This window comes from Marmota monax, unplaced genomic scaffold, assembly GCF_021218885.2.
Source record: "Marmota monax isolate L192 unplaced genomic scaffold, Marmota_monax_Labrador192_F-V1.1 WCK01_AAM20220418_F8-fsc00006, whole genome shotgun sequence".
Lineage (NCBI taxonomy): Eukaryota > Metazoa > Chordata > Mammalia > Rodentia > Sciuridae > Marmota > Marmota monax.
The window spans coordinates 15,415,636-15,443,274 of NW_026693712.1; the positions used below are offsets into that span (position 1 = coordinate 15,415,636).

General features: G+C 40.8%; 1 long non-coding RNA gene across 1 annotated transcript in view; it reads left to right on the forward strand.

Moving 5' to 3' along the window:
* The window catches only part of LOC124103751 (uncharacterized), a 73,221-nt gene that overhangs the window by 31,516 nt on the left and 14,066 nt on the right, over positions 1-27,639 (forward strand). Inside the window, exon 3 of the long non-coding RNA XR_006855258.2 lies at positions 6,911-7,299. This is a non-coding gene — a long non-coding RNA (uncharacterized LOC124103751). The remainder of the gene's footprint in view (positions 1-6,910; positions 7,300-27,639) is intronic.

Genomic DNA, 27,639 nt, shown 5'->3' on the forward strand with positions numbered 1-27,639 from the left:
CTGGTGGCCAAGAAGTGATAAAGACCAAAGAGAATGGGGACAGGGTCCCAGTAGCCCCCAATGACTTAACTCCCTCCAGTTCAGTCCCACTCCTGAAGTTTCCACACCCTCCCCCCATTAGCAGCATCAGCTGGACACCAAGCCTTCAACACATGAGTTTTGGGAGAACATATAAAATACAAATCATGACAATTGGTACATGATATGAATGATTATAATCCATACTTTATATAATACATAATTATACTGTACCATGCTATGATGATAATCATTGCTAACATCTATTTTATGTATATATTATAGTGAAATGACAATATAACAATAATTGCTATTACAGCTAATGTCTACAAAGCACTTACCACATTTCAAACTCTGTTCTAATTACTTATGCTTTATATGCCTATAAGAGTGCTATGAAGCAGCTATTATTTTCTCCTGCTTATGAATCAGCAAAGTGTGGTACACAGATATATTAAATAACTCCTCAAAGGTACAATGCTAAAAAAGGAAGCTGTTATTATCCTAATGGAATAACTAAAGGGTGGTGGCCACATTGAGGCCCTATGACCTGTCAAGGCTACTTAGTAGAACTGACTGGTAGTTTGGATTAGGAAGACCAGAGGTCCCATTAGATACAATCTCACACAATAGTTGATCAATAATGGTTATAACATAAACAGAGCCCCAAGACTCCAGATATTGGAATGAGAACTTTGGATTTATTGTTCAATCTTCTCAATGACAATAGGAGGGAGGTAGCAGTCATATTCCCATTTTATGGATGATGAAACGGTGGCACGAAGAAGTTGAGAAATTTGCCCACATCCATAAAATAAGTAAGTGGTAGACACAGGAGAGAAGCCCAGGCAGTCTGATGAAAAACTGTACATTGACCATGCTAGCATTGCTTAAATGGTATCTGAGAATTAACTTCTAACATTAGTCATAATAATTAAAAGAATGAACATTTACTGAGTACTCATCATATTCTAGGCTAAATACTTATCTTATGGGTGCCTCAGAAGGACCTTTGTGTAGGACCCCATTTATAGGGGAAGATGCATGGCCGGGGCTCCCCACTAGCAAAGGTGGCATGATTCAAAGTGGCATCCTCAAAGACTCTACCTTTGCTACACCAAGAGGCAACCTCCAGAGCATTCCTTGGAAGACAGTTAGAAACACAGATTCTTGGACCCTGCTCTAGACACAGTGAATGAGAAACTGCATTTTAACAAGACCCTGTGTGATTAAAGTGCATAATGAAGTTTGAAAGATGCTGCATTTCCCTGCCTTTAAAGGCAAGGCCACAAGTCTGAAGTGGTGAACAGATATGGCAAGGCCCCCACCTTCATGCTGGTAGAGAGGAGGAAAACAGGCCACAAATAAGGAAATTATTAGAATTAAAGTCTAGACTCGAGGTGCTTCTAAACATACATTTGCTAATCTCTGCCCTCGACTTATTGAGTCTGAGTCTCTACTGAGCATCTGCATTTAACAAGGCAAACCACATGCCCTCTGCAGTGAAGCTACTGCTCTCTCTGGTAGGACGCAGGGGAAGAATCGGAAAAGGAGAACATCATTGTTGTGTTAGTCAATTTTATGTTGCTGTGACCAAAGACCCGACAAAAACAATTTAGAAGAGGAAAAGTTTATTTTAAGTTCATGGTTTCAGAGATTCAATCCATGGCCCACCAGCGCCATCATTCTGAGCCTAAGGTAAGGCAGAATATCATGGTGGGAGGGTGTGGTAGAGGAAAACTGTTCATCCCAGGTCAGCTAGGAAGCAGAGAAAGCAAGGAGCCAGGGTCAAGATATAGTCTGAGGCCACACCTCCAGTGCCCTACTTTCCCCAGCATCACCCCACCTGCTGGTAGTTATCACCCAGTAGTCCATTCGAATTATTAATCCATCAAATGGATTAATCTACTGATAAGGTTACAGCTCTCATAATATCATCATTTCACCTCTGAACATTTCACCTCTGAGCTTTTCTGGGAACACTTCCTATCCAAACTGTAACAAACATCTTTCCTACTTTTCTCAAGGCCAGAGAGGTGGACCACAGGGAAACCCCCACCCCAGCATGCAGGCCAACTGACAATCTACATATTGATTTACAACACTGAACCTCAGAGATCCATACGATGCCACTTAATAGAGGACACAAGGCTGCAGGCACTCATGATTGACCCTGGGAGTACTGATTTGTCCCTATAGAAACAGCTTCTTGCTTCTAAGTCTGGCTTTACACGTCTGCAGCATGGTGAAGGCCACCCCCATTCACCCTTGGGATGGTTACAGCTGGAAAATAGCAGCCAGGACCTAACCAGATACTAGCCAAAACTATGAGCACATCCCAGCCCAGAATCCATCCTCACCTAAGTAACTGACGCCTGGCTCCTAAGGAGTCTCATATGCAAATCATTTATTAGCAACTCAGACACTCTCCCATGACTGACAGCTGTGAGCCAGGCTCAAGAAAGAAATGCAGGCAAATGGTTCCTGAGATTTTTAATCTGCAAAGCCAAAATCAGAAGAATCAGAGTAAAGGAGTGAGATAAAGAATCTTCCCTTTTCCTAACAGTAGTAACAATCATAATGAACACATCCTGAGTGTTTACCACATGCCTGTTCTGCATTAGAAATCAATGTCTCATTTCATTTACCCATTGGCCCTACAAAGTAAATATCCTAACTATCCCATTTGACACAGATATATAAGGCTGTCACTTTACAGAGAAAGAGGGGAAGGGAGGGAGAGAGGAAGAGAGGAAAGAAGGTGAAGGGAGAGAGAAAGAGTGAGCAAACAATGGGAAGAAGGAAAGAAAAGGGCAGAACTCCAGAGCCCAGCCTTCTTATGCCATAGAAGATAGAATGACTGTGGAAGACCTAAAACAAGAAGTTTCTCTGAGGATCAGGAATATTATGAATGGAAACTGACTTTTTAACTTTCATTTGAAACCATAGAAATACTCAAGAGGTTGATTTGTTTTGTGTTCTATAAACTCAGACAAAAAGAAGTTGGCTGAATTTTAACCACCCCCAAACAACACACATGCATGCATGCACGTGCGCGTGCACACATACACACACACACACACACACACACAGTGCTTGTTTTCTCAATTATGGCTTCTTGGGAGTGAATGGAAAATTCAGAAATCTGATTAACTGTAGCTTACAATAAAATAGCACTAAGTGGGTGTTTTACATGCCCTTTGTTTCTCATTATCCTTGGAAGACTGTCAAGAGTTTAATGAAACTAATACTTTGGGATTTAGATCTCTCATAACTAGAAACCAAAGCCTCCCCAAGGCTAACAGCTGAGTCACTCAGGATCTTTGAGCCAGTGGGATGTGCTATGCACGAAGCTGTGTTGTATGTGCATTGCCCCCCGGAATCCTCTCAGCAACCCTACAATAAAGGGATGATTAGTATTTCTATTGAACTGAGACTTAACTGGTTATGGAACTTGCCTAAATGGTAGGAAAATATTATGGTTTGGATCTTGAATGTCCCTCCAAAACTTACAAGTTGAAAGTTTGGCCCCCAGTGCAGCAATGTCCAGAGGTGAGACTTTGGGAAGTGATTGGATCTTGAGAGCTTTGACCTCATTAGTGGATTAATAATTTGAATGGAGTGCTAGGAAGAGGCAGAAACTCTAGGCAGGTGAGACATGGTTGGAGGAAGTAGGTCACTGGAAGACTATATTGTGGCCCACAGCCTCTTCTTCTCCACCCCCCACCCACCTTCCTTCCTCTCTCTTCCCCTCCCACCCTCTCTAAACCTCTCTCTCTGAATCTCTCACTCAATCTCCCTCTCAATCTCTCTGACTCTCAATCTCTCCTCATCTCTCTCTCCTTCCCAGCTGTCATGACCTGAACAGCTGTCCTCCACCATGATGCTTCTCCCTTGGAGTCAATCAACTATGGACTGAAACCATGAGCCAAAATAAGCCTTCCCTCCATTATGTTGCTTGTGTCAGGTATTTTGGTCACAACCAGAGAAGCTAGAATTGGAACCCAGGAAACTGTACTTCAACAGGTCCTCTCTTAAACACTGTGTTCAACACTAAGCTATAGATCTGGGCACAAGAATCTCTTCCTTTAAATCAACCAAAACAGCTGCTTGGTGTGGAAATGCAAAAAGGTAGTTTGGCTTATTGTTTTCAGAGGTTTCATAGACAATGCCCCCCAAAATATCATCCCTCCCTTATCTTGACCTCCACCCAGCATGCTGGATGAATGCCTGAGATTCAGGAATGTCAGTAGGAGTCATTGTGCTCACTCATCATTCAACCTTCTCTCCTGACCTCCATGAGAAGTGTACATTGGCCACGCAGTCCATGGGGTGTGGCAGATCGTCCCACAGGACTGATGCATTTGTTCACTCAATAGCTTTTAATCAGCTGACTGCCACATGACGAGCACCAGGCTGTGCTCACGAAGCCCTGCGAGACACTTTATAGATGGGGACAGATTCAAAGTAGATAGAGTTGGCAGGGACTCTCATAAGGCCTATCTATTGACTCTGGAGGCTGCTCTCTCAAGAATATGCAATAGTGAGCAGGAAAAGTTAGGCATGGTACCTGCTCTGAAGATACCATCACACCAACAGTGGAGGTTACATTAAGCTACTAACCACCCAATTCATGTGTTTTGTTACCTCGATGGAAAACCAACCCTTCACAGTTGAAGTCAAGGGCCCTCTGTGTATGTTTAATTGAATGAACCACCTGGAATTAGGATATCTTTCCTTAGCAGTGATGGACCAAGTGTGTGAGAGTGAACTGGAGGAGAGGAAAAGGGAAAGGTGTTGCAGATAGAGGGGAGCAGCACATTTGAAGGCTCTGACACATAAGATGGGTCACCATCTTGGAGAGCAATAGACAATTCCTCACAACAGTGAATGCAGAGGTACCACATGGCACACTGATCCGCTCCTCAGTGCCTACTTACCAAATAAAAACACATCCACACAAAAACGTACACATGAATGTTCATAGCAGTATTATTTATAATAGCCCAAAACTAGGGGGGGGAACTAAATGTCATCAACAGATAAGTGGGTGAGCAAGATGTGGTATATTCATCTGAAGGAATATTACTCATAGATAACAGAAATGAAGTCCTGATACCTCTTCAACTATTGGCGAAACTTACAAATGTTTTACTCTCAAAGGCCAGTCACAGAAGAGCATATTTGGTATGATTCTGCTTTCATGAACTGTCCAGAGTAGGGAATCCAAAGTTGTAGAAAGTAGATTAGTAGTTATCTCAGGTTGGAGTGGGGAGGGAGGCCAGCAATGGGAGTGGCCTCTACCCAGGACAGGGCTTCTTAATGGGGTAATGTAAATGTTTTAAGATAGATTACCATGATGGTTGCCCAGTCCTGTGAATACACTGAAAATCTTAATCAAATTGTACACTTTAAAAGAGTGACTTTTATAGTATGTAACACAATAAAGGTATTAAAAATATATATAAGAACTAGAACTAGTGCCCCAACTCTCACATTTTCTGGAACGGCACTGGTTTTTGGTAGGGATTTTTTTTCTTTCCAGTTTTCATTCTCCTAAGCTAAGGCATTTGATACTGAATGTCTTTCCACCCTCATCCCATTAAAAGCACTATTCACAAGTTGCACGTAGTATGAACAAAGATGAAGCCACATCTTCTCAACTCTACATCTACAGGCCTGTCCAGTCGTAATCATTTCCCTCCTAATGAGCCTTGAAGCTCTTAATGGTCCTGAATCATTCCAAGACTCAAATATTTTCCTTCTATGGCATTTCCAAGTCCTCCCACTACACCCACCGTCCCCCTCAAAAACAGGTCTATGGACAGAAAGTTGGAAATAAAATTTCTTCTTACTCCAAGCTCAGTAGAACAACAAAGACAGCAATGGTAAAAGCGACCCATCCCCCAAGAATCCCAGTTATGTAGTTTTCCCTGTAGTTGCAGCCCCATCATTGAGGCAGGATTTGGCTGCAGTGTGAGGAATTTATGTTACACAAAAGTCATTTTCTTAGGAGCAGCGCTGAACAATGGGCTATTGAGCAAATGTAACTTTTCCATCTGTGAACATCTTTTTTCTTTTTTTAAAGTGTCTCTAAAAATTCTTATCTGTGAACTCCTAACTATGATAGACTTAGTCTTCCCATAAAGCAAGAGGGCTAACGAGATTTCTTATAATCCCCCTCCTTTCCTATTACCTATAATATTTAATGGTTTCCCTTCAATTCTGTCAGCCCTTGCAATTCCTCCTCTGTTTTACTGTGGTTCATTTTCAGCTTAATAACCACCTCATTCTATGCATCATCTCTCTGAAAATTTCGGGGAATAGCCATGTAAGAGAAATGCACTCTTCGAATTTAGAACAGTACATTATGTGTATACTTTTATATTATGTTCCATTTGTGCTGCTCCAACAACATTGGATGAACTCTGTAGCAAACTGAAATGACTGTGATGTTTTCCATTTGGAAAGGGTGGCTTATTTAGCAGGTACATAATAGCATTTATTTTCTTTACCATCAGAAGTAGTGTGGTGTGTTTGCCCCCCCAAACCAGTTCTAGGCATCAACTAGCAAGTTTGAACTATATGTTGTGGCTGACATTATAGCTTCAATGTTTTTGTTTTGTTTTTAAGACTCTTCTTAACCCAGAAGATGGATAAACTTATCCAGAAAGCTCTATTCATCAGAGTTTTCCTATTTGTACTACTAGTTTTTAGTAATTTCTAGCTAGGAATAATAATAACTAATGTTTATTGAACACATATAATGGGCCAGTCACTGTTTCAAAATATATAGATATAGATATGGATAGACAGAGATAGAGATAGATAACTTACTTAGTCCCCACAATGACCCTGTGAAACATGTATTGTTATTATCCCTATTTTATAGATGAAGACATTGAGATAATGAGAACTGAAGAAATTTGTCCAAGATGGAAGAACTGGAGTCTGGTTCCCAAGCCAACAAATTATGATGCCTGGTAGCAGGAGCTTAATAACCTCTTTGAGTGAACACGTTGAGGATATAGAACAATGAAAGAAATCCATGACAGCAAAATTCCATGTACTCATCTCCACCCATCTTTTCCAGCCATTTGCCCTCTAGGAAGCCTCCCAAGATTATGAGAATAGAAAGGACATTGTTCTGTCCTCCCTCCTCCCTGCTTTTTTTCACCTCCTAGATGCAGAGGGACCTTTCTACAGAATGTGTTTATGGAGAGAAACGTGTAAAGCAAGCCAGTTCCCAGGAACCCAGACATCCATGTGCAAATGTACAAGGTAAATCTAGCTTTTGGCTCATTGTGACTATAAGAATAAAACTGGAGGATTCTGATAAGGCATATATGGACAGCAAACATTCTGCAGGAAGAACTATTTTGGAACCTACAGCTCTGACACTAGGTTTTAATCTTATCTGTTGTTAGCTCTTACTTGAGACCAAGATCACATGATTAAAATTGGAATTAACTAGCTACTTTAACACCCTCTCTTTGGTTCCTTGCTAACTGATTAGATGGATTATCCAGGCTTCTCTTTCTTAGTTTCCAAACCAGAAGTCAATACTTGCAGATCCAAAGAATTTGGCACAAAACTTTTCAGTAGTGATGGCATACTTTGTTCAATGAACATAGCTGCCAGGGTCATTTATTCAAAAGTGTCCATAGATATGTGGCAGCTGCAGGTCCCCACATAATGGCTACACCAATGCTTCAAAAAAGTGAAGAAGAGTTAAACTGAGGTGACTGAGATCAGGTGAGAGGAACAAAAGCCTAGCCAACTTACCTCTCCTGCTGGGAAATCTCCACTAAGCCTGGTTTTTAGCCACATACTCAAAGGGGCAAGTATGCCTCTTTATTTACATTGGCTCATTCAAATTTCCCAACAGTCCTGTTAGAGATTCTGCTTATGCCTGGTAAAGGTAAGGAAAGTAGAGCCAAGATGTGGACCAGGTCTTCGACTCCATAAAATCCTCATTTTAGCTATGACAATGCTCTCACCTTTACATCCCAGCATAAAGACAAAACCTGTGCAGCAAATATGTTTTCAAAACCAATTAAGCTCATTTCAACAATCTCAGGATTTTATAAGTGGTAGAAACCCACAGGTCCAAACGCATTTCTCTCAAGAACCTGATCTTCCCCTAATCTAGCTGATGGGAGTAAGGTATTTCTAGAATACCTCCAATTAAATGTAGATAAAGCACACCAAGTTATAGGCACTAACAAGTTTAGTGGGGGAGGTGATAACAAAAGATATTAAATTCTTATACTGATGTTTTGTTATGACTCTTTTGCACTGTTACACTTGGGTAATTCGTTTTGGTTGTTGATGTTCGGATGTTGCTTAATACATCAGGTTTCAAAATCTTTTCAGCAACATCATTTCCTTTGATGGTTGTAACAACCTTCCTAGATAGACAGATGGGAGACTACTATTCCAATTTTACAGAATGAAAACTGAGGCTTTGTGTTCCCACTGTAAGACTGCTGAGTAGTTGAGTGGCTCCTAGAGTCCATTGGTTTGACACCCAAATCAGTGGGAAGTGCCAGTATAATGGATATCACGACAGGATCTACCAGAAGAAATGCTTTTTGGGTATAAGGACATTTATGGTATTTTGTAACAGCAAAAATTTATGAAATAACACATTGATAAGTAAACTGAGTAGTAGTAAAGTACCCATACAATGAAATACTGTAAAGCAGTGAAAATGGTCTCTTGCTAAACACAATAGCATGAATGAATCACAGGAAGGTTGAAAAAAAAAGCCAATTATAAAAAGGTATAATTTGTATAATATTTTTATAAGTGTTGTGTGTAAATTATAAAAATAAGCAAAACTACTCTAAGTTTGCACATAGGATAACAAAAATATTAAGAAATGTATGGAAGTAGTAGTCACTAAGTTCAAACTATAATATCTCTCCTTATTCATGGCAGGTACATTCTAATATCTCCAGTGGATCCCCAAAACCAGAACTAGTACCAAGCACTTATAATGCTCTGCTTTTTCCTATCCATGTACATTGATGATAAATTATGAATTGGGCACAGTAAGAGATTAACAATAACTAATAAGACAGAACAATTATAGCAACTTACTATAATAAAATATGTGAATATGGTCTCTCTGCCTCTTGAAAGAGCTAAGACAGATATTAACATTTTTGGACTGTGGCTGGCCACAGGTAGCTGAAAGTGCCTGTAAAAAGGGACAACTGAACTAGTTGCCTCCAGAGAACAAAATGCGAACAGAGTGAGAAGCAGGAGCCTAAACTTGTGTTGGTATTGTTTTTATTTCTTATCCTGTAGTCGATACATGGGGGTTTGTAATTTTTTTCTTTACACATGTGTGTATATGTTTAAAGGTTATTGTTTATTTTTGCAATATTGGAGATTAAACCCAGGGCCTTGCACATGCTAGGCAAGCACTCTATCACTGAGCTACATCTTCAGCTCTGTGTATACATTAAATAATTTACAATAACTTTTTTAAAAAAAAATGAAAAAGGCAACTATTCATTCTGCAAACATGAAGGACCAGTACTGTGCCAGGTATTGGAATATAGTGGTGAAGACGGCACTCTGTACCTGTCCTCACAGACACTCTGAGCTAGCAGAGGAGATGAAGAAAATGTTTCATGTCAGGAAGCACAGGAGCTGTGAAAGCATGGGACAAGGGAACCTTGTGTCATTTAGGGGACCTAGGAAAGCTTCCAAGAGAAAAATGCCCTTTTAGTTGAGACTAAAGAATGAAAAGTTGAGGTCATCAGGAAAGAACAGCCAGACTGACCTTAATCAGAATTCCCATATCTAAAACTAAACACTGGAGCAAGCAAGGGAGAAAGACACAAGGAGAGGAGCCAGATTGATACAGGATCTGCTATTCATTACACACTGTGGTTTCGATCTGATTGAGCACCTTACGTGGAAGTGTGCTGCTACATGCTGGCCAGTACCAGGAGGGGTGGGGAGGAGAGCGGAGGCAGCAGAGTTTCCTAAAACCTTCCAGTGACTTCACACTTCAAGAGCAGAATTAGCCCCATGTTCTATCCTAACACAGAAGTAACTTCAGCAATTGAGGGCAGGAAGACAGAGCATGCATGAGCCAACTAAGGCTTCACCTCCATTCCTATGAAGGAATGACTTGGGCAGATTTCCACTTTGTAGGTATTTTACTATTTGTCATAGGCAAGTTACGCAACTCAGTTAGTGATTAAATTACCAGCATAGCTACTATTTGAGAAAGGAAGGTCCAAGGTTGTTTCTTGCTTCTGCATTTTGGTTCAAATAGAATTGGATTAATTATTTCTCAATCTCCATGTTTAGAAGATGTAAACACAAGAATTATGTTCAGTCTCCAATAGCGTAAAAGGCAGCATTCAAGCTCATTTGTCAACCACAAGGACCTGTGTCTAACCTTGGTCCCATGTTTAGATTTATAAAGTGTGAGATCATTGTCAGATTCATTTATCTCTGTTATTAAATTTACTGGGCCTCATTCAATGACATTATATCTTCTTATCTAATTCAAATAAATGTCTTACTCATGGCTTGAATGTGGATGGCAAAATCTCATTGTTAACTCAGTAATTGAGATAATCTCATTGTTTTGCTTTCTTAATAGAATCTTGAATTGATTGCTCATGACTGGAATTCCATTTGGCTTCACCAAACTTTTCTTAAAACTGCTATTTTTTGACCAGTCCCTGTGTCCCAGTGTTTGCATAAGGATGGAACATTCTTGCCCTATTCTTTATTCTTCACTAAACCCTATTTTTAGTCTGTTTATCTTATCAACAGCATAAAAGTAATCACTTGCATTTAACATTTGTCTTTATTCACTATGATTAAATGTACTGGTGATATAGTAGCTAAAGACACAGGCTTTGGAATAAATCCTAGGTTTGAATCCAAGTCCTGTGACCCTATGGTGACTTAATCTTAACTTCTTCATCAGTAAAATAGGGGGTAGTAATAGTTACACCATAGGGTGTTATGAGGTTGAATAGAGACTATTTTCAATCTCAGTTGAGATTAGGTGGATCATAGTAACCATTCAGATTTTAGCCAAAGAAAGTACTATACCCTGTATTCATCTTGATTGGAAATAATGTTTTATCATTTAAAAATTTGCACCAACCTTCTGAACTGGAACTGTGAAAGGGATTTTCTTTGTGCCTTATGCCACTTATACTGAGAATGTTCACATCTGAATCATTAGTATCTCCTATGTTATGTATACAAACTGGCATCAAAACCCATTTTGTTTGATTTGGTTTCATTTTTCTTGGTAAATTTTCCTAGCAGCCAGGAGTGGGCACTTGGTCTGGAGGAGGCAGTAGGCTGTCCTTCAATACCCACTTCAGGTGACTATCCCAAAGCAGAGCATGTGAGGTTTCCAACCACAGCAGCCAGAGCTGTGTGGTAACCACAAGCAACAGCCTGTGTGACTGGGGAAGTCAAGTTAATGGAAGGTTACCCACCATCAATCTGGAATACCTGGCCCCTACCCAAACCTCATCCGTGCTCTCTTTTGCATTTGGGGCTTTATATATACACTCTTCCCTACACTCACCCTCCCCCTTCACAGACTAATCCCTACCCATCAATATCAGCTTTTGTGTCACCTGCTCCAAGAAATCTCTCACCCCACAACTGGGTCAGAATCTCTGTTGTATATTCCCATGTGTTCTCAAATTATCCCTATCATAGGTGGGCCGTCCTTGCTTTACGGCTTCAGCATGAGTGAACTTCAGTTAACATTATTTGGCTATATAATACCAGTCCTGCTGGGCATAGTGGCTCATGCCTGTAATTCCAGCTACTCAGGAGGCAGAAGCAGGAGAATCAGTTTCAGGCCAGCCTTGCCTACCATGCACAAGGCCCTGAGTTCAATCCCTACTACCACAAAATAAATAAATAATAACACCCCTCCTCCAACAAGGCAGTTCAAGTTTCAGTTGCCATAATATATGAACTTTGAGTAATTGCAAAAACCATGAGCTTCTTGCTTTGGGGGCCTAAAAATCACTTCATAAATAATAGACATCATGATCTGTAACCCATCTCATTACTTCTTCCAAAGTCTATTGGTGATTTGTCACTGAGCCTTTGTTATTCATTTCACACACAGAGACACAGACAAGGAGAGAGAGTCTCTCAGAGTGACATTTTACCAATATAGATAATCAAAAGAAAAAATCTGCCCCAAAATATAAAAGTGCAGCAAAAGAATGAAAAGTGATTAGCCTGGAAGTAAAATTAAAGTCAGGGCTCGGTGCACTGACAAGCACCTGTAATCCCAGAGGCTCAGGAGGTTGAGACAGGAGGATTTTGAGTTCGAAGCCAGCTTCATCAACTTAGCAAGGCCCTTTCTCTAAATAATATATTTTAAAAAGGCTGGGGCTGGAGCTCAGTGGTTAAGCACTTCTGGGTTCAATCCCCACTACAAAAATAAATAAATAAATAAATAAAGTCAAATGTAAATGGAGTTAGTGGTGAAATAGCTGACCATAGAATGAGGACATCTTTCACCATTGAGTACCCTGTAGATATGTAACCAGGCACAGTTAGTGAGGGCAAACTTGGTGGCATAAATGAGCAAAGTGATCGTGTCCAAAAAGGATAAAGATGTCCCATAGGAAGTAAGCTAGCAAACCATTTCACATTAAGGGAACTCTCAGAGATAACTGACATTGACAGAGAGCAAAGGAGAAAAATGTCAGAAGCTGATCCAAATTTAGGAGTGGGCCCATTTGCCGAGATAGAAAAGACATTTGCTCTGTGTTGACAGTTTAAGATGAAAAGGCAAACACTGTTCAAACCACTCTACATAAGTGTTCTATATTAATGCTCAGTATTTTTAATGTCTTAAATTACCGTATGCTAAATAAATAATAGTTTTACTTTATTTTTCATTTCCCAATACCTTATAGTTGACAATAAGAGAGCTTTAAAAAAATCACGGAGCATTTGTGATTTTCTCATAGACTACAATGATCACTTAGCACAGTTGCAGCTTGCACAGTAATTTTTTAAGGTCCCAAACCACTATGAAAAGTGAAGACTGCCTATATATTAAGCATCAAGCATATGCCTGCTACATTGCAGTTGGCTGCTACATGTACTCACAAGGATATAATTTCAGGCTTAGGCAAGTGAGTGAATGAAGGAATGAATTCTAAGTGGGTTTCACCTATATTAAATATCCTAACTAAAGTGGGGTATTTTCTTTCTCCCTGACTAGTGCAATTTGCCACAGTCTCTCCCCTTTGGATGCCTGCCTGGCCCATATCCCAAGGAATAGACCTGCTCTGTGCTCAGAATCATTCTACAGCCCTAAGCTCCTCAGCCAGCAAGTTGATGTGGCCACTTGCAATTGGTTCCACTCAACTCAGGCCCAGCCCCAGCTGGTCATGATCATCACTACTGTCCCAGTCTGGATTTGTGTTTATGATTCAGATACTCCCAATCTTAGACTATCATCATGGAGTATAGGAATTCCTTAAGTAAATAAAATTTATTATACTTTAAACTTCAGTCTGGCCAATCAATAACTTTTATATCCCCTCTTCCCACATCTTTACCAGAGCTGTTAATAAATATTCAGATTTCATACTGATTTTTCCAAATTGAAAAGTAATAAGGTGGCCAAGATGTCAGCACTGCCATGACTGCTCTTTAAAATCCACAAGTGTAATCTTATGATAATTGAAAATCTACTTCTTCTGATATTTCTTTATGCTTTTATCATCATAATCCTGTTTGAAATGCAACTGGGAAAGGACAGAATATAAAAAGGACAATATTCCCACAGTTTGTGGATTTCAGATGGGCGATCTCATTAGACATTTTCAGGAAATACCGCAAACCAACTTATTTATGTTTCTTTTTCTCCTGGGATTCTTCTCCAAGGATGTTTTAAAAATTGAATTAACCTCTTTCCAAAGGCCTTTAATAATTTCTCATTCCATGAGTGTATTGAAATGTTTTTCCCAAATGCATTGCCTAGAGACAGCCCTGGTGGTCCAGAGGCTAGAACTCTGTGCTATCACTGCCACAGCCCAAGCTCAATCCCAATGACGTTACCCAAGGCTTGGTTGGGAATTATCGTCCTTCTTTCGTTTAGTTGGTGAACATTTATTGAACACTTATTCTGTCCTCAACTGTTTTCTAGCCGCTGAGAGTCAAACACTTGCATCTGGGCATTACAGACTGATAGCAGCAACAGAGAGTAAACAGGTACACAAACAAAAGGACTTGTAGATAAACTCACACTGCATGTGCTGAAGGGAGCAGATCAGGTGAGGAGAGGGAGAATACCAGGAAAGAATGTGTTCAGGGGAGATGGCCAAGGAGGAACTCTGAGGAGGTAAGACCTGGATACAAGGAGCTGAGGGGAAAAGGATCCTCCCAACAAGCCTGCCAAGGAGTTTCGGGACAGGAAGAGCCTGGAGTACTGAAGGACATGTGAAGAAGGAAACAGGAAATTGTGTGTCTACTTGTACAAAAGTGAGACCCATTTAAGGCCAAAGTGACTCATGTGACTTCCAGAGGTGGCCTTTTGCCCCGTGAGGCTAGCTCTGGCTCCACAGCCTGCCACCTCAGATTGGAGAGGGTCCACCAGGGACGGCCCCACAGAGGCTCCACCCGCTTCCGTTTTCTATTTATATCAGGCCTGTCCTGAGTGCAGCTCATGCTTCAAGTTTCTGTCCAAGTCTGCTTCTCTGAAACCTGCTGAACTTGACTTGGGAATCACTCTAAGGTTCTAAGAGTTGCAAGCTAGTCTTTTCCCAAGTGCTTCCTCTACTAACTGCTCAAGCACAGCAGTTTCCTTGGGCTCCTCCCCACTCCCACAGGCAGGAAGCTGAACACTGTCTTGCCAGCCTTACTGCAGCAAAGGGGCCCTGTGGACAGAGTCTTGCTGAGGCTCCTGGAGGGGAGAATGGCCCTGGGCCAGCTTCACCCTGGAGGGAACCTTGCCTGGTAGGGCCAGGGAATCATCAAATTCATTTTCTCGTCCTTGTTGCTTCAGGATTTCAAAAGGATCACATTTTTAAAGCTCATTATAGCACATAATTGAGAAAGTCTGTGATTTGAACTAAGCCAGGAAACTACTTACCACATGTCATCATGTCATACAATAAAAACTATAACTATATGTAGAATAATTTTAACTAATCAATTTTAAGACTTTCTTGGCTGTTTAATCCAGCTATTCACAGGGTCTGTATAATATTTATTTATGTTATTGCCACAGTTTGGGAAAAGAGGATGACAGATAAACTAATATATCCCAGTCATTCTTCTCTCTGAAGATTTCTTTCTGTGCAGCTCAGTGGTAAAGCACCCCTGGGTTCAATCCCCAGTACCCAACCCCCACTCCCAAAATGGTAACATTATCAACCTCCCAGGACTGCTGAAAGAAGTAAAAGTGTGTGTGGTGGATGGCTTTGCCTGAGTCATAGCTAGGGCTCATAAATAGTAACTATTGTCATCACTTTATGATGAAACACTATTTCTCTTTAAAAAAAAAAAATCTGTAACTCAGATTTTTTACCACTAGAACAAAACTCTTCTATCAGTTAGGACCAACCAAGGATTTATTTTATGTGCTAGGGTGATTTTTACATTTTTCCCTCATATTTCTCAGGTTAATTTTATGTATTAATGATGTACATTTCACCACTGGATCCTTCCTTCACTGACAGCACGGTTTAGTCCCACAGAGGGCGAGTCAGAAGTCACAAGGAGTCAAGCAATTGTCAGTAAAAAGTAACCCATGCCTTATAGTCATCTAGGTTTCACTGGAACAAATGATATATGGTCTAAGCTATATTTATTCCACTTCCTGGGCCAGAGGCACTTTGATATTCATTACTCTATAAAATATTTATGATCTAGACATAAGGGGACTAATCTTACACATTGTGATTTTTGATGCCAGTTTAAAATGTGCGCATATGTGTGTTTTCTAGTTCTTAGTGTAATTCTTTTTTTAATATTTTTATTTTATTTTATTTATGTGTATGTGGTGCTGAGAATCGAACCCAGTGCCTCACACATGCTAGGCAAGTGCACTACCACTGAGCCACAACCCCAGGCCCCTTATTGTAATTCTTGAGTGCTGACCATGTGCCTGTCTCTGTGCTCAGTGTTTTATATGAACTGTCTTATCTCACCCTCCATCTGTAAGTTCAATACCACTTCTAACCTATCATACAGAGGAGAACAAAGAGGCTTGGAGCAATGAGGTCTGCTGCTCAAGTTTTCTCTTCCTCGTGGCAGACACAGGACACAGCCCCAAGTCTGTTGCTTGCCCAGGAGTCTGTATTCTCCTAGAGAAAGCACAGTCAAGATGACAGTATCTTCATCTTGACTGTGCTTGACTGTGCTCTCTCTAGGAGAAACTTCATCTTGACTGTGCTCTCTCTAGGAGAAACTTCCACCGTGTCTTCATGCTAAATGCAATGGATGAGAATACAGACTCCTGGGCAAGCAACCTTACCCCTTTGTGCCTCAGTTTCCCCACTGGTTAAGCATGGACAATAATCCCCTCATACACAGCTGTTGAGGGGATTAAATGAGGCCAGGCATGCAAAGCACTGAACCAGGGATAATCAGCCTACCCCTCTGGAATATCACATTTTATGGGAAGAATCCCCAGATGGTCTGGCCTGAGTCCCTTGTTCATAGCCAAGGTCATGTTCCACAACTAGCTCCAACCCCTGTTTCGTTTTCCTCAGATAAGGCTAATATTTCATACTCATCATTGCTTCCTGAATCAGTATCATTTGATTCCCTTTCTAAGAAAGATACATCTTCCCATGGTTCTCTTGATTTCTGGATTGAGAAATGTAACAGATCTGCAGTCACATGATCCTCTGTCCTCAGCCTTCCTCTTCACAGAAAGGAAATCCATCAGGCCAGCTTGACAGACGTGCATGGGAGGAACAATTGATTGGGATCGCAGCTCAGCTGTGGCCACACATGTGAACTGAGGGCCACACTCCATGTACATTTTCATTCTCCCTCTCTCTACTTTCCCTTTTTCCTCCCTCCCATACCCCTCCCTCTCTCCCCATCTACCTCTCTTCTCATTTTATCCATGTAACATCTCCATGAGGAAGTGATCCAAAGGTGGGTTCTACAACCAGACTGGGGTTGAGAGGGGGATAGATAGGAAATCCTGGCCCTACCACTTGCCAGCTGGGTGACCTATGGCCAAGTATATAACCACTCTATGCCTAGTTTCCTCTTACATAAGAGGGTCTACATTAATAGAACCTACATCATAAAATTGTCAAGAGTTTATCATTGAAGACAGTAGTACCTGGGACATGGCTAGTTCAATAAAATAGTTCTAAAGTATTGCTGCACTAAATCTATGGCAAATTCTGAATTTTAAAAGTTAAATAACACCCCCAGGTTGCACAGGCCATGAGTTGCAGATCTGGGACTGGCTGATCACAGAGTTGGTACTCCAGCCACCGTGCAAACTGCCTTTTGTTTAGCACGTTCTGTAGGTTTCTTGCTCAGCTGAGCAATGCTGAGCTTTGTGGGATTCTCAACATAGACAAAAATGACCTTGGAACCAAGAGTTTCATCCCCAAGAACTTGACCTCAACAAACATATAAAGACATAGGTATAAGAATGCTCATTGCAACATTGCAGTGTAAGAAACCAAAATGCCCATCAACTAGGGACTCTGTAAATAAGGTAGAGTGGATCACACCAAAGTTTCTGTTAAACATCCTGCTGGTAAACAAGAGCAATATGTGCTGATATATATGAGATCCCCAATTCTGGAACAATAATAAAAATAAGGCACCAAACCCAGAGTTATACATACATGTGTGATCTCGGGAAGAATTACAAGAAACTTAACAGCAGTGGGCTCAGAAGAGGGGTACTAGGTACCTTTCACAGGAGAGATTTGTGTTGCTAATTATCTTTTTTGACTATTTTAGTTTGACTGATTTAGGTACTTTTTCACACACACACACACACACACACAAACTTGTATACAAAAAGTGGTTAGATTTAACACTAAATAAATGGCAGTTTATATATGATTGTTTCAGTACAAGTTTTCAGGGAAATTTCACCTTTTAATTAATTTGGGGGAATTGGACTGTGGGAAATATTCACTGGCTATGGGAGCGAGAATTAGGGTTCTTTTAGAAATCCATCTCAGAGCAGAAGGGCAGGGAACAGTGCAGTGGTGACTCTGGAGTCCAACAAACCCATGGTCAAATCCTGGGTCAATCAATAATGCACTGTGTGATCTTTGAAAATGTTTCCTTATCCATGAAATGGGGTAATGTTATTCATCATGTAGGTTGAAGTGAAGATCAAATGAGATAAAAATCTTAGCACAGAGTTAACATTTAGTAAATGTATGCAGCTGTGTACATGAATAAATTGGTGGGTAGATGGGTATTGCTAAAAGGTTCTGCAAGATGCAAAGACTCTTCCTTTGTTCTCTCTTTTTTTCTCTTGCATGGATACAGAACACTAGTCCCATCTCCTCTGGCTAGATACTGTGGTAATAGCAAAACTGACCAGCTTTGCAGTCACATGGGCCTGTATTTCAATCCCAGTTTTACCACCAACTATCTGATGACCTTAGGCAAGTTTTATGCTCTCACGGTCTTAAAAAAAGATAGTAATAATAATAATACCTACCTATAGGGAAATTACATAGGCTAAACAAAATAGTCATGGTCCCTGCTCTCAAATAATCTAGGAATCCCTGCAAACAGACTCTCATGTCTTGTCTCATGAGAGCTGGGCTGCAGAGCACACACATAACTACAGAAGTGGGTGCTGCACTTTTATTCTCCTGTCCTACTTTGGACCTACCACATGTTAAACAAGTACCTGGTTAACCAGGCAAAGTTTGAGGCTTTTATTTTTTCCTTAATGAAACAAAATAATGTTGTGCTACCTAAATTAACACAGTGCACCGCGCACTTCCCTTTGCATGTATAGACACAACCTTTTTAAGATCTGTATTAAAAAATAGAATTGGCAATGGCTTTTGCTCCTGCTTAAGCTTGCCAAAAAGGTTGGAAATGAGCATGCTTCTTCCTGCCTTTCTTGGCGGTGTTCCCTATTAGAAGCTGGTGGAGACAGAATCCTTCTCTTCCTCGACTTTCCCTTTAGCTGTGCAAGACAAAGGGGTGGGGTCTAGGAGAAGGGCCCCCGCCTTTCACAATCAAGGATGTGGAAATGTCAGGTGCTGGCAATAAAGTTTGGGAGCTTCTGATCAAGTTCCCATGCTGTTGTTTAATCCTTAATCATCCCTCTTGGCACGCTTCCCATTGCTACTGCTTGCATAAAGTTGAAGTGGCTAATTGCCTCAATCTGTATTTGCTATAGGGTCATGCTTAATGCAAAGCCCACAGGGACTCCCTGTATGATCATTTTGACCTAATAGGTTGTTTTATAGGCTTCTGAGAAGTCTCTCCTGTCTTCCCTTAACATTCTAAAATTTTCCTAGTCCCAAGTGACAGTGTACAACATGGGTTATATTTAAATATTTCCTGCAGAGAAACAAGATGTTAGTTAAATTCCATACCCATCTCTCTAAATGGGATTAATTATCAACAGGGATTATTGACATGAACTGGAGCCTTTATGGAAATTGCATTACCTGTTTTGTTTTTCTTGAAGACTTTTCCAGCAACAAAGAATGACCATTACTCTTTAAAGCTTCTATACCAAAAAACAAAATGTCAGATCATTTTTACTAATTAAAATTGTAATTTGAGGGCTCTTGAGATCTAAAACATGTCACTCAACTGCAGGCTTTCTCAGAAGAAAACAGGTTTGCACTCTTCAGGAATGAAAGTACAAAATTCTCCCAGGTTATTGCATAAATCAAATGCTCAAGGCTAACCCCATGCAAACACAGAGAGAGCCAACCCCTAGATACCGTTCCTGTGTCACCAGAGAAGACCTTGTCCTAAGTTCTTTCTCTCTGACGTAGATGGTAGCATTCATGACTGCTGCCTTAAAACCCCTGAGAGCCACAGGAAGAAAAATAGAGTCAATTTTTAGTCAATTTGTTAAATTTTTCCCTGTCTTAGGATTAACAGTGTTTTCTTCCAGTTGCTTTCTTTTTGTAGCTCTTACTATAGAGAAGCAGATACATAGCAAAAATATGTCTAATTTCTTGCCCTGTGATAAGAGATATAATAGCACACAATCCCTCCAATGAAAAAAGAAAAAAGAATGTTAAGTTGAATGTAGATAAACAAAAACTGAGAAGATACTTCAATGCATGGAGCACTGAATCCACAGTGGTGCTGAGCCAGGAGAGGTCAGGTGAAGTGGCTGTACAGTGGGCAGGGGACACCCATTTCTTCAAGAGGCATTTTCCACTCTCACCTTCTAATGATCTATGCATACCAGCTCTACAAGACTAAGGGATCCCTGAAATAATATTTAGACTGTCTCATTCTATATCCATTGCAATGAATTCTTTAAAAATCAGAGTGGTTTACAACCCTAAAAGCACTGCAGAGACTTAATTTGATTAACCCAGCTGCAGACAGGTTTCCACACCAGAGCCAATCAGAATCAAGAATGCAAGTGTGGGTATGTGAACCACCCTGGGGCAGCCTGAAGGGAAGTTTGTAGAGGAAAGATCAGTCAAAGAATTCTGTGACTTGTATGGCTTTGGTGAAAGTAATTTAAGCCTCAATGAGCTCCTGCTTATCTGTAATGAATTATACTCCCTACTTACTATAAGGAGCATCAATTTGTAAACCCAAAACTGTTGGTCAAGGTTGCTGACACCTGAGTTTACAGAAAATTTAAAATGAATCACCAGTGTGAGGAGGCTATCATAAAGGCAAATTTTATCTTGGGTCATAAGAATATAAAATACATGCATTAAAATGAGAAAGGTGACAACCTTATTCTATTGAATCAAAATCTGGCTCTCCTGGAGTAGAGCCTTCAATTCAAAAGAGGCTGTGGCAAACTGAAACAAATTGAAATAATACCTCTTTACAACATAGCAACAGATCAATTAGAATAGCTTTTAAAACTCTAATCCACAGGATTTTAAGTGGTTGGAAATTTATTTATTTATTTATTTATTTATTTATTTATTTATTTATTTATTTTTACAGAGCGAGGCTTCTAGAGGCAAGTAGTTTCTGATATTGAGTCACTGGTCCAGTGATGTCAAGGTTGGCATCTCTGTGATTCTTATTAACCTTTCCTTCCTTCCTTCCTTCCTTCCTTCCTTCCTTCCTTTTCTTCCTCCCTTTCTCCCTCCCTTCCTTCCTTCCTTCCTTTTCTAGAAATTGAACCTAGGGTACTGTACCACTAAGTTACAAACCCAATCCCCTTTATTTTGAGACAGGGTCCTGCTAAGTTGCTGAGACTGGCCTCACACTTTCTATCCTCTTGCCTCAGCCTCCTGTGTGAATGGGATTACAGGCAACTGCATCCAGCTATGACCTTTTCCAGTTTTGAGTTTATAAATTGATGTTCCTTATAGTAAGTAGGGAGTAAAATTCATAACAGATAAGCAGGGGCTCATAGAGGCTTAAATTACTTTCACCAAAGCCATACAAGTCACAGAAGTCTTTGATGGCCATCAAAGCTCTAGACATGTCATTTATAATCAAAGCAGGAAAAGGAGGAGGGGTGGTACTAGCTTGATCTGTCTTTATTATCAGAGGAAAGAAAAGTGTCTCTGAAAAATCTCCAAGGAGACTTTTGCTTACATCTCATTCATTAGACCTCTATTTCATGGTCATCTTTAACTGCCACTGAGACTAGGAAGATGGATATTGAGCAGAAGGTGGCAAGGAAGAAAATTTTTAATTGTTACATTTCAGCCAAAGGGTCTACCACAACTATTGTTATTTTCCTTACCTTTTTTGAAAAGGGAACATTTCAGATATGTGAGAGAATCTGATTGGTTTAGCTTAATCAGATGTCCACTCACCCCAAACCAATCAGATACAAACATGGCTCAAAAGACTCATTACTATCAAAAGTTTTTATAATGTGCACCCGTCTGACACACGCATCTAAAAGCTGAAACATTACAAATCCAGTCGACATCTCGGTCTTCCTGGTCAATTTTACTTGCTAACCATGATCCCATAGCCAATTACTATCCTGAATTTGACATCTCTTCTTCCCACACATATTTTTATTCTATATTATTGTTTTCATAATATTGCTTATGTGATTTTAAAATTTTGTCTAAATAGTATCCTCCTTAGCCTTCTTCAATTTGCTTTTGTAATCAAATTGTGATTTTTTAGAACGATTCATGTTTGATCTCATTCATTCCATTTCTCTGTTGTGTAAATATTGCCTTGATAGTTACAACAGTTTGCTTATCCATTCTTTAACGGATGAGAATTTGGATTTTCTATAGTTCTTTTTTTTTAATTTATTTTTTTACATGAGCTCTGTAGTTCTTTGTTATTAAAATAATGTTGCAATGAGTTTTTTGTATATATCCTTTTCTGTATATGTGAAATCATTTCTTAAAGCATATACCCAGAGATGAAATGGTTAAATCAAACGTTCTGTACTTTTCAATTTTCCAAAACTTTGCCAAATGCCTCTTCAAACTGGTTTATCAGTTTCCCAACCATCTCAGTGTGTTTTTGTTCTAATTACTTCAGACCTTTCAGTTTCTGCCAATTTCATAAGTATAAAGAGATATCTCATTGTCATCTTAATTCACATTTCCTTCAGGACTAGTGAGATTGAGCACTGTGTCAGGTGTTTTTGGCCATTTGACTTTTTTCTTTCATTAATATCCTGTTGATATCCTTTGCCCATTTTCTAATGGATTTATTATCGTTTCCTTATCATTCCTATCTTTCTATGTCTGATTCCCCCAACCAGAATGCAGACATCTCTAACCAAGAATCAAAGCCTTCACCATTCATTCAATTAATATTTATTGAATGTCTGGTATTTGCCAGACAGTGTGGCAAGGCTAGACATACAAAGCAAGGGTCTTGGAGAAGTTATTATGTCTTTAAGGTTTTTTTTAACTATGTCTAGCACCTAAAGAGATCTGTTGAATGCAATCTTTGCATGAGCAAATTCTCCAACTTATTCTGATCACTCTAGAATGCAAAGTGAAAATAAACAAGTAGAAGCTACATGGAAAGACTTAGGCTCAAACACAGCAAAAGCTTCCCTGATGCAGATGTGTTCAGAGAGGGAGTGGTGGGCATCTCTTTGCTGGGGGGTATCCAGAACAGCCATCCTGACTTCCCCACAGGCCTGCTGTTGGGAACAGAGCATTAAATAAAGGGTTGGACTAATGATGTCCTCCTCTGTTTCTGAACTCTAATCAAATGGAAAGTGTTGTTTAATATAACTGAAGTTCCCACTGTTTAAAAGTCCCTCATAATTTGCTATAAAAGTCACATCTGTCCATCTAATAATTTTCACATTCAAAATGCTTGTAATATCTCACCAAATGCCATAAATCTGACCCTTTCTTATTCTGTGGTTAGTTTCGTAAGTCATTTCCCCCTTTGGCCTGCAACCTCACACAGCCCTTCACATTATGACATAGTGGACGCAACCTGACTTCGTGCAGATGACCTTATGTGTTGCTCCATAATACTTGGAAAAAAACAAAGAAAATGTTGCTTCCTCTCCCAATGCTCTCTGTGAGGAATGAAATCATTATTCTGAGCCCAGTCCTTTCATTATCAAATGTGCATTTGAAAACTTAAAAGCTTCATGTTTGGAATTGGGTTCTCTGTTATTGTTGTTGTTTTTTTAAAATGTATGCATTCTCCTAGGATCATATATTTAAAAGTATGAAGAGACCTTAAAATCCTTTACAGTGATCTAAATCACACAGCACTAAAGAATCGAAGAGCAGTCCTCTTTTACCTTCTGGGTATCTATCTTGTTTGTACATCGCAGGTTGCTCTATGGCTACTTAATCAGTCAGCAAACATGTATTGAGTGCCTGCTAGGAATGTGACACTATGCCAAAGTGAGGGCCTGGCGTGCTGTGCAAGAGATGGGGCCTCTGCTTTCTAGGAACTTGCAATCTTATTGGAGAGAGAGGTCATGTGTATTTAAAGAACTGAGACAATTTGACACACATGCCTGAAATCCAGAGTTTGGCACATAGTAGGCATCCAAAAGTATCTCTGCAACAAGAGGGCCTAGGGCAACTCCCAGCAAGCCTTCTGGTTTGCATGCTTAGCTGGATGGCAAGGCCATGTACCTGGAAACACTGCAGAGGGCAAGATGGAAGGAGGGGAACACAGGGAAAGAGCATGAATTTGTCTTGGGCATACTTGGGATGAGACACTACTGGAAATCCAAGAGTTGGACAACAGACTTTAGAGGAGATGGCTAGGATGGAGATACAAATCTGTGAGTTCTTCGCACATAGGTGAGAAATGAGAGAGAGAGAGAGGGCCAAGAGTGCTTCAGAAATGTCAGCCTTGAATGACTGGGTAGGAAAAGATGTATCCACAAAGGAGGTAGAAAGGAGCAGGTGGGTACTGCTGAGAAAAGGGAGAAAAGTCAACAACAGGGTTGAGCAAACCCAGAGGCCACACAGATGGGGACAGGCTGCTGGCCTTTGCTCAAGGTGGCTGGAAAAGACTTGGGGAAGTTAGGCCTCAAGCTGACCCAGAGGAAAGGGGTGGAGGATGGGTTGAGATGTGAAGCGGGGTAGGTCTGCTGGGAGCAGGGCAGCACTACCTAAAGCCCATACTACACAGCAATGGCCAGGGAACGATGTGTGTCAGAGCAGAAATTTCCTACACACTCACCTTTTGGAAGGGGACATGGGAGAGGAAGCCAAGGCCAGAAGGGCTTTGCATGTCTGGCAAAGAACCTGGATTTTCCACTCCAACAAAAGAGTCATCTGTGGCTTCCGAGACTAAGTGACTGTGTAAACCCACGAGAGACACTTGGTAGTTATGGGAGAGGTGATCCCTCTTAGTAACTAGGTGGGGACACACTGCAGAAACACAAATTCCAGCCGAGATTTAGCAGCAAAGGACCAAAACACACTTTTAAGCAGGCAGCTGGGTAACACCATCCTGTGAGCTCATGAATGGGAGAACCTTGGGGGAGGCGCTACTTAGAGTTGTTATTATCACAGTAATAGCCATCCAAGAGGAAGAGGAGAAAAGCAGAGCCTCCAGGCAGAAAGTGGGAAAACAGTGTCTGCTCTGCTCCTGTAACTTCTGCCTCAGTGAGTTACATAAGGATGAGCCACACCAGGTCCAAGGAGTTCAGCCACGGTATTCCCACAGCAGAGCCGTGGTCTTTTTCTGTCTCCACAACCCGGGTTAATTGTATAAGGACAAAGTCTCTGCTTGCTCTGGCAGACTCATGCCTCTCCAGGCATTGGGCCAAGGATTCACATCTGTGTGTTTTAGAAGTGCTACGGCCCTGATCCCTCTTTCTCCTACTTGGTCTTTATCAGAGAAATAGAGAAGGAAAGCAAAATAAAGAGGTTTAGGATTCCTTCTGGGGTTTTGCTGTGGGGGGGACTGGGGCTGCTGGAAAGGTCAACCAAGTTGGTAGTAGGAAAAGGACAAGAAGCAAAAAGGACAAGAAAAGGAGTTGATTTCTCTCTGTGTTCCTCCTTTCCTCTCCCATCAAACCTGAATAACAGTTATGACATCATTATTTCCTTCATTTATTTACCGAGACCTTAACAACAGATTCATCACCAACCCAGTGAATAGGCCCAAATCTATCCCCACCCTCACGAAGCTTGAAGTCCAGTGGGAGAGAGTGAGCAATCACTCACAGGGATGCACCTTTGCAAATATGAGGAGTGCAATCAAGGGCAAGAGCAAGGGACAAAACCCAGGGGACTCTGTCTAGAACCAAGGGTGACTTCTCAGAGGAGTATACAAAGACACGGGGCTATAGGATGCGTAGGAACTTGATAGTCAAGGAAGGTTGGGAAGACAGAAAACGACAAAAGAGAGACTCTAAAGCCTAGTCCACCAGTACTAGAAGCAAAGAAGAAAGGCAGGCAGGGGAGATGACATGAGGGATGCTCCAGGGGACACACTGCAGTAGACAGTGGGACCAAATTTCTATTTGAATCATCCTCAACAACGGTACAAATAGTATAGAGGCTAACATTGTGTGTTAAGAGTCAGAAAAACATGCTCCATACTCTCATCCCTAGGGTTGGTCTGTGACCCTGGCTCTGCTTTTTCTCTGGGGTCAATGGATTACTTGGCCGCTGCCAAAGGAGGAGAAAGAAGCAGCCCACAGATGTTCCCTGCAACAGTGGCCAAGAGAAAACTGCTCTCAGGGAGCTGGCACACATTTAGAAATATAGGAGTCAGATGAGGGCATCGTGGAGCTATTTGGAGGTTAAACTAGCTTACTTGAGGATGATATGCTTACGGGGGAAATGCCCAAGATCCACTCTTCAGTGGGAAAAGCCCAGGACAGAGCAGGAGAGATGGAATCTAGTGCCCGGGTTCTCTACGTGTTTGTGCACTGGTAGGTAGGCATGAGTGTGTGTGCATGAGGCTGAAACAAACAAACAAACAAAAAAAAACTGCTAACATTTTTATTCTTCTTTCTGCCTTGCTGGGTTTTCATTTTTTTTTTCTCTAGTAAACAGTTGGTGAGTGGGAAAGAAGATAGCTCCAGTCACCTTCCTCCAGATCTGGCTCAGTACTGGTCTTTCCCAACCTCCTTTCTCCATTTCCATACACCATTGCTCAGCATAAATTCTGCCTGGGGAGATCTGAACAAAAAAAAATCAGCCCCTACGGACTTGTTTCTTTTTGAACAACTGCTCTGCTCCATGGGATCCCAAAGTAGAGCAAAGAGGGACCCTGGGGGAGCTTATTCAGTCATCCCTTCTGTCAACCAGTAATTATCACATGGCTCTTTCAGACTAAGTGTTGTGGTTCAGGTAAGAAGAGAGAAATGGGCGCACCATCCACAGAAGTCACTGAGGTTCCCTAAACCTTACTCTCATGTTTTGCAGTCTGGCTTAAAAATCGTGTCATTTTGCAAGGCTAACCATCTGATAAGTTTATATTGCCAAAGTCCATTGGATCTGAAGATCAGGGCTGAGTTTGGTGGTTAACCAAAGAAGAAAACAATCATCCATTAAATACATGTCTCCAAATATCCTGGTTCACATACCCACTGTAGCATTTGGAATCTCCATGTAAAGCATAACCTAAAACTATGCCTGTGGCTTAGGAAGCACTCAGAAATGTTTCTTGATATGTTTGTTAAGAATCTTTCCATAGCTGATGAAACCAGCTTAAGAGAAAAAAAGAAATATTCACATAACTGAAAAATCCAGGGCAGGACTGGGTCTCATTGGCCTGGACTGGGTCACATGTTTATCACTGAAAAGCCATTTTCCTAAAAGGACAGAATGTTTAAATTATCTAGGTCTGGGTCAGGCACCATGCCTTGAAACCTGAAAAAGGGATTAGCCTTCCCTGAAAGTTCAGATTAAAGGTAGAATAGGAATGGTTCCCAAAAAGGAAATAGAAGTGGTATTACCATGAGATAAAGGCACAGATGCCCACCAGGCAGAGATCACAGATATCCACAAAGTAAGGGAATTTCTTTAGGGTCTGCTC